The sequence below is a fragment of the Aptenodytes forsteri genome, unplaced genomic scaffold (assembly GCF_000699145.1).
Source record: "Aptenodytes forsteri isolate BGI_AS27 unplaced genomic scaffold, ASM69914v1 Scaffold13, whole genome shotgun sequence".
Taxonomy (NCBI): Eukaryota; Metazoa; Chordata; class Aves; order Sphenisciformes; family Spheniscidae; genus Aptenodytes; species Aptenodytes forsteri.
Window position 1 is genome coordinate 5,489,378 of NW_008794543.1, and position 7,448 is coordinate 5,496,825.

A 7,448-nucleotide genomic window follows, 5' to 3' on the forward strand; every position below is an offset into this window, starting at 1 on the left:
GTCTGCCCCTGGAAGGGGAGACGGCCCCGCCGGGGGCGCGGGGAAGGGCTTCGCCGGGGCTCGTGATTGATGTTTGTGCTCAGAATGGGCCCCGCCTGAGAGCCTTGCCTCCTGCGGGAAGAGGGGTGGTGGGGTGATGCCTGCACAGGACAGCTATCCTTCAAGAGCTGGGGTGAATTCACTGAACTTTGGGTCTCGGAAAGGATTGGGGAAAGACGGGTGGGAGTTACTCTGCTCTGCCTGTAGGGCTGGTGGTATGCTTTTCCGTAGGAAATGGGGGGAAAAAACCCCACCTCTGTATTTCAGCCTCTTCTTCTTTGAAAGTACAGTGCTGATGGACACAGGAAATATATATCCTGTTCCACTCCACTTTTTAGAAAAGAGAGATGATCTAGTGCCATAAGGCAGAGTAATAGGGAAATCCAAAGAGTTGGAAAGTTTGGCGGGGGAGGAGAGTGGAAGGGGTTATGGGAAGGAACAAGGGAAAGGACGTTGTAAGAGGGAAACAGGAAAGTTATTCATGAGAAGAGAGAGGAACAGAGAATGAGTTTACAAGTACAGGTGACAGCAGGACAGTGAGATGATTACAGTTACTGTTAAAGAAACCAAACATTTCATGCAAGCCAGAAGCTGCTTGCATTAGAAAAGGGTAAGGATTTCTGAGTTGATATTGAGAAATATTGTTTGAGAAATTCTTGTGGGAATCTGTATGGCTTGTGCATGAAATAAAATGAAAGATATGTGAGGAAGGGCTATACCTGGAGAGGGACAGAAGACGAAAATATGTCTGAGACTGTAGAGTGGGAATACTCTGCGAGCCTAGAAGGCAGCGGCCTTTGAACACCCACATCATGTCTGGGAGAGCCAATGGAAGGAGAAATCTGGGAGCAGTTCAGGGACAGATCTCTGCATATGTGAAATGTGCCTGGCTGGGCATATCCCCCTCGCAGTGCTCGCCTCTATAATCTGCTGGCTTGCTTTTTCCTATAGCCACTAATTTGTGTAAGATAGCAGCCCCACTACTTGTGCAGCTCCACTGGTTGCACAGCCTACATCATTATCTCAGGCCAGAGTCTTATTTAAACTATTAAAAAGCTATAGAAAGCTCAAGTGCTGAAGAAGGAAGCAGATGCGGAAAAAGGCAAAGGTTCAGCAAGATTAGGCACATGAAGCAGAGTAAAAGAAACTGAAATTTGAGGGAAGTATAATAAACTCATTACATAAAAAGGAAGATAGAAAGAGAGTGAAATATAGAACAAATTTTTACACCAAATAGAAAAAAAGATATTAAAAGATCATTGAGTAGAGGAGATGCAGGACAGAAGAAACAGGGGTTTTATGCATTCCTTGTATGCAAGGATAGGGTGCATGTTAGAAATAGGGTATTTTATTAGAAGTCTTTAGAGGCAATCACATGTTCCACTTCCAGGTATATGGTCTTTTTTGTTTCAAAAATATCCCACATGTAGCTTTCACCTCAGTTCTTAACTTCTGTTTTCCATTTTTGCCATAACCTTATTCTTTTTTTAGCTCTTCTGCAAGGTTGTTCCAGCAGGTATCACTAAATAATAATGCCTACCACACATTTTAGATCCACTTTGGATTTCTTTCTTGATACCTATCAAGTGTATGGCTGAAGAATGTACTAGAATATCACTAACTTATTTCCTCTGTTCCCTGAACTTTTCTTTGTTAGTAGTGGTTACATAAATTCAGGGACTCAACCTGTTTAAACCCTTAACTGAAAACATAATAGCAAACAAATTAAAGAGTCCCTCTATTTTCTCAAGGACAGTCTGTCAGTGCAGGTGCTCTACAGAATCAGTGTAGAGTACTTCCTTTGTATATTCAGAATTGTTGATCCTTATCTTTCCCCTTAAAATAAGTATGTAGTGAGGCTGCTTCTCCAGGAGCTGTTTATCTTTGGGTGTTACGTACTTCAACAGTGAATTGGTCTAACATTTCATATATTTCATTGCATTTTTCTTATGCTATTAGTTAAAACTACCAGCATGAACTCTCTAGTTCTCCAATAGGAACAGTTCTATTAATTATAAATATAGGCTATACTTTAGACATGCAGAGTTCAAATTTCTCAAAATCCCAGTGGGAAAACCGCCACTTGCTTGTGCTTTAAGTAGCAACTTTGCTGTTGCATCATTTTGTTCTGCCTAATAGAATGTTGTTTTCAAGCTTTTGAAAATTTTCGTATGGGTAGTGTTGAATATATAAAATGCTCTCTTCTGAGTAGATTCAAACAACTCGCCTTGATTTATGAAAAGTTCCAGTTCAACAAAGCGCTCAAGCACATACTGTTGACTTCAATGAGATTAGAAGCATAGAAGCATACTTAGTTTTTAATCACAGGCTTTGATAAAATAGTCCCTAATTGTTTTAAGTGTTTTAATTCACTATTGTTTTAATTACCATCTTTTTATTCTTTCCGTATCACTACTGGTAGACTTACCTGCTATTATACAAAGCTGAACAGATGGCTATGTCCAATCTTTATGGTATCTCTTGATACTTCTGGTAGATACAGTAAATTGAAAGGTGAGACTTGTTTGAACATCCATTTTAAAAATGAAATCCATATAGTGTCACCATGGTATGAATCTGTCTCAAATATTAATGCTGTTCATTTATATATGCCTCATCTACCTGGATAACAACATTGTAAAATATTGCTCACCGTTCAAAACATGATAGCTGGTATGCGGATACCATATGTGTACAAAGCTGAGCTGTATAATTTACTTTCAGTAGTATTAGAGGCTAATTAAAGCATATTCTTTACAGATGGAAAACACTAGTATGTTGAAACGAAAAGTTTTCACCAAAATATGTTAATAACAATATCTATTTCTCCTCATAACCAGCAGGCTGTATAGCTACTCTTTCTCTGGTCCAAACAGTATTTAGGCATATTTGAAAGTAAGCCACTTGTATTTATGAGCTTGAGAGATGTTCGGCAGGAATAGCCTGGGCGTCAAAAATGCTTTAAGGTTACTGGAAAGAGATGATCCTGATGTGGATCATAAGCGTAGTTTACTTTTTTTTGTCCCCAAAACGGGGATACTTGAAAAACTTTGTGTATTTGTATTCAGCAAGAGATAAACATAGGTCAATTTGATAGAGTAGCTCACTTTAATAACACACAATTTATACAACTGAATGCAAGATCGTGCAGCTAGCTACTCAAGAGTATTCATACAGAGAAGCCAATGTGCAGATATGGATTGAAGGATTACTGAATGTACTTTTTGGTGTGACAGGCTCCTTGTGGAATATTAAGACAAACTAATCATAGTAGTAGTCGTGAGAAGCTGTTATTATCATTTTAGTGTGCCCAATCCTGGAACATGTTATGGTTCAGCATGTTTAAATAATCATTCTGTAAGAAGGCTGCTGACAAATTTGAAAGGTTTCTGAAAAGAGCTACAAGCACATTACAGTTTGGAATACTTTTCTAACATAAGACTAAAGCAGTTTAGCTTGTGAAAAACAGAAAAGTTTAGAGGTGCCTTTAGACACCTTCATGATGGAAAAAAGAATGTGAAGTTAAGGTAATTTTTTAAATAAGTAGAGGTAGTAAATTAGCAAGACTGGAACCTGATAAAAGATGAATTCAGAATAGAAAAAAAAAATCCTACTTTGAAGCAAATAAAAGATTGAAACAACTAAAGAGGGAGCAGAAGTGATCACCATTTAAAGTCTCTAAATCTAGGTCAGCTGTATGTTCTCAGTTTGATCCAGAAGCCGCTGGGTAAAATTTGATGAGCCTTGAGATTCAGAAGTTCAAATCAGCGATGGCTCCAGTGTTAAAACATATGAATCTATAAACCCACATTGTTTTGTCGGGATATATTCAGCTACAAAGTTGAAGTTATTTACTTTCTTAGAAAAGCAATAAATTGACCTTACAAACATTAGATCGGCTTCCAAGCTGACAGAGTTGAAAACCACATATATCATAATGGTAAGGACTAAAGATCTCACGTATGTAGTCTTTACCACACTTGTACTGCCAGATTGAACATTCCAGCATTTTAAGAGGGTGTTGTGATGGGATATGACATCACCGTAGTTTTAGATCCCGGTTTTACTGAGACATGTTTGATTATGTCAATTAATCTGGCTTTCTCAGTACACAGGATTCCCCAGGATGTAATTCATTCAAGTGTGAAACCCCCCAGGCTTTGACCTATTACTAAACACAAAACTACAAATAGAATAGATTTTTTTTTGATAAACAATCCTAAAATAGAAAGGCTAACTTTAAAATATGGGAGTAAAGTCACTAACAAGAAAAATGTAGTTGTTCAGTATACCTCAATAAGCAACAAAAGGCCTAGAAACATATTTCAGTCTCTGAAAATAAAGTGGGGAGTTTTCTCCTTAAGAAATATAGGTGCGCACAACAAGGCTGTAACATAACATTCTTCAAAATGTGTTACCTCAAAAGCAAGTCTTGGAGCAACTAAAATAAATAGACTTTTTAGTCTGGTTTGCTTAACTGTTGGCTGTTGCATTTAGTTTCTGGATGCATACAAAGAAATTGTTTCTACTTCATGGTTAATTAAATTATTTGCCTTTTAACAAACTGAGATATGACCAACAGATTGCATGCGTTTTTCTTCAGATAATTTTTCTTCTCAAGCACCTTCTATCTTAAGCCTTAATTCTCTTAATTCAGATGGAGTTCTCCAGTTCCAGTGGCAACTGATGTTCTTCTATCCATCATGTTCTTTAGATCTGTGCTAAACTATATGAGAAGCTAATCTCAGGGTGGGGTACGGGTGGGTTGTAGTAGTAGCAGAAATTAAAATGCAGATAGATGGTCTATATTTTACTCTCAGTGCTAGAGCTCATCCAATGTCAGTAAGAGTGGTATATTTCAGAGTAATAACGTAACACATGTACATATCAAATGTATATACAGCAGAATTTGGAAAATATATTGATACAGGGAGAACAGATTGGAAACTTCAATGAAAAACCACACAGTCTTGTAAATAACAGGTATATACATAAAAATACCACCCTGAAATTGTCTAATATCTAAATAGAACATTATTATTAAATATTAGTCATTATGTTTACAAAATGTGTGCATATGTATTCACTTTATATGAAGACAACTAAGCAAGGATATAAATTCAGTGTAAATTTGTACTGCCTAAGCAGTCGTCACTGAAAAGAAGTGCTGAGGTGTAGCTTATGTTTATATTCACTATAGTGTCTTGACTGCCTTGGAGCAAAATCTGGTCTTTTCTTTATGTGCTTATAAACAAAATTTCTGTTAGATAATGAGAGTCAATGGGAAGTTAGTATTTTCTCTATGTTTTACAAAAAAGAACAGAACAAACAGTGGTCTAAAAAAGGAGCAGAAATGCCTGTGAACCGTTGTGCACAGAGACCAATCAAAAGCAGAAAGATTTTCAAACTAATTTCATACTTTGTTATTAGCTCCATTTATTAATCAAGGCTTCAATCCATTAAACACTGTTTAGCTCAAAGCAAGTGAGCGGTTCTGCTGGAGTCAGCAGCCCTGTGAATGTTTTGCTGGCTCAAGCCTCACGGGAGACAGTTCCTGCTAGTTAGCAAGCGCTCCTCTTTTTTTATTTAATTACTCCTTGTAATCATAGCAGAACAATGCTTAAATATCCAGAGTAGCCTGCCATTTTCCCAGTGCGAAACTTTAAGTTTCTTCCATTTTTTTGAGTGTTATTCTTTTTTTCTTTGCCCACGGAATAGTTTTGCATACAAAAAAGTAACTTTGAGGAGAAAATTGTACCTGTATAAATTAACTGCCATGGATTTTGATGCTAGAAATATGATTGCTTGCATGTGTAAAACATAGTATGTATTGAGACCATTTTAATGATACAGGTGAAAATGCGTGGGTCTTGTAATGAGTGGAATTATTATGAGGACACCTCAGTGGTTTATATTTTAGGCTGCATTGGTGTTTGTGCTTAAAGGCAGGGGTTTAGATATGGCATTTTCGAAATCTGCTGGCGTTGGACTACCTTTGTTTCTATTGGAGTATTTTACATTAAAATTAAAAAAAAACCCCAAACCTTTCAAATAAGCACTTCTCAGTGCCCATGAACAGATGCAGCAAAGTCATAGTGACAGGAGGTATACGTGAAATGGAAGAAATCAAACCTGGGAGCCCAGATTTTCTCATCCTGCCATACTTTACACCGGTTTTCTCATTCATCCTGGAGAGTATACAGATTTTGCAGCACGTTCTGAAAGCTAACAAACACAGGTATGAATTTAGGCAGAGAGTGAATCTTAAAGATGTAGACCAAAGTGGAAAATCGCCCACTAACTGTCCTCCCTCTCTCTTGCTATGGTCTGCGCTAGCTCCAATGTTTGCACTGACTGTATATGCTACATCTAGCATAAGGACAGAGAAAAGACATAAATCTAATAAGATTATGAGCTATACAAACTGTCAATGACTCTTTGAATTCCTGTATTACTTCAATAAATTGCAGGGGATCTTTTATAACAATCCAGGAAGTGATTCCAAAATGTAAGACCTCGGGTAGCTTAGTTTGGTAGCTGGTTGTTACTTTATAAACACTGTTACTCAAAACTGGTTTTCAGAGTTGTGACTGAAAAACAAACTATTTTTGACCACTTTTTCCTGAGTAGCTCTTCTTAAACACATTTTGACATCTATGGACCTATTTCAGCTAATTAATTTGCTGGAAAGTGCGTAGGTTTTTTGTGATAATTACATGAAATTGTTTATATACATATTACTTTTTATATGGAATGAATGGTTGACAACATATTTTGACTTGTTTATAAGGGCTTGGACAACTGGATCATTTACACTGAGGTGTGACTATCCCTCTCTCTGACCTTCCCTCTTCACCAGCCTGCTCAAGAATCCTGCACTTGGAAGCTCTTTCAAGACATACCACAAATGAACATTATCCCTGAAACTGAACAACAGATCAAAGTGAGATCATCCCTTATTATTCTCTATGGCAACTGACCTATTAGACATTTCCATTTGGCAGTATATAAGTTATAAAAATTTGGAAAAATGGACGTAGTATGTAAAGTGATATTTTATCAGCAGAAAGTATTGCTATAACACACCCTAATGTACATTCCTTTTACAGCAAGTGACTTAATACCTCAGGATTTTTGAAAATGTGTTCATGTGAGCAATCCTGCTGAGGTAAGTTGTGAACTATATCGTCATTAAGAGTGCTGACATGTTTTCACAGAGAAATGTGGGAGTACCAGTGAGAACTTCCTCAAGGGAAGGTGAATGCATCTCCCTCAGACTTGTTGCAGAATAAGTTTAGTGAAAAGAGCCTGAAAGAATAAAAAGTCAAACTTAGGCTTAAGACCCAGTTTCAGCTTGAATGTTTGTCATGGTTTAACCCGGCAGGCAGCTGAACACCACACAGCCGTTC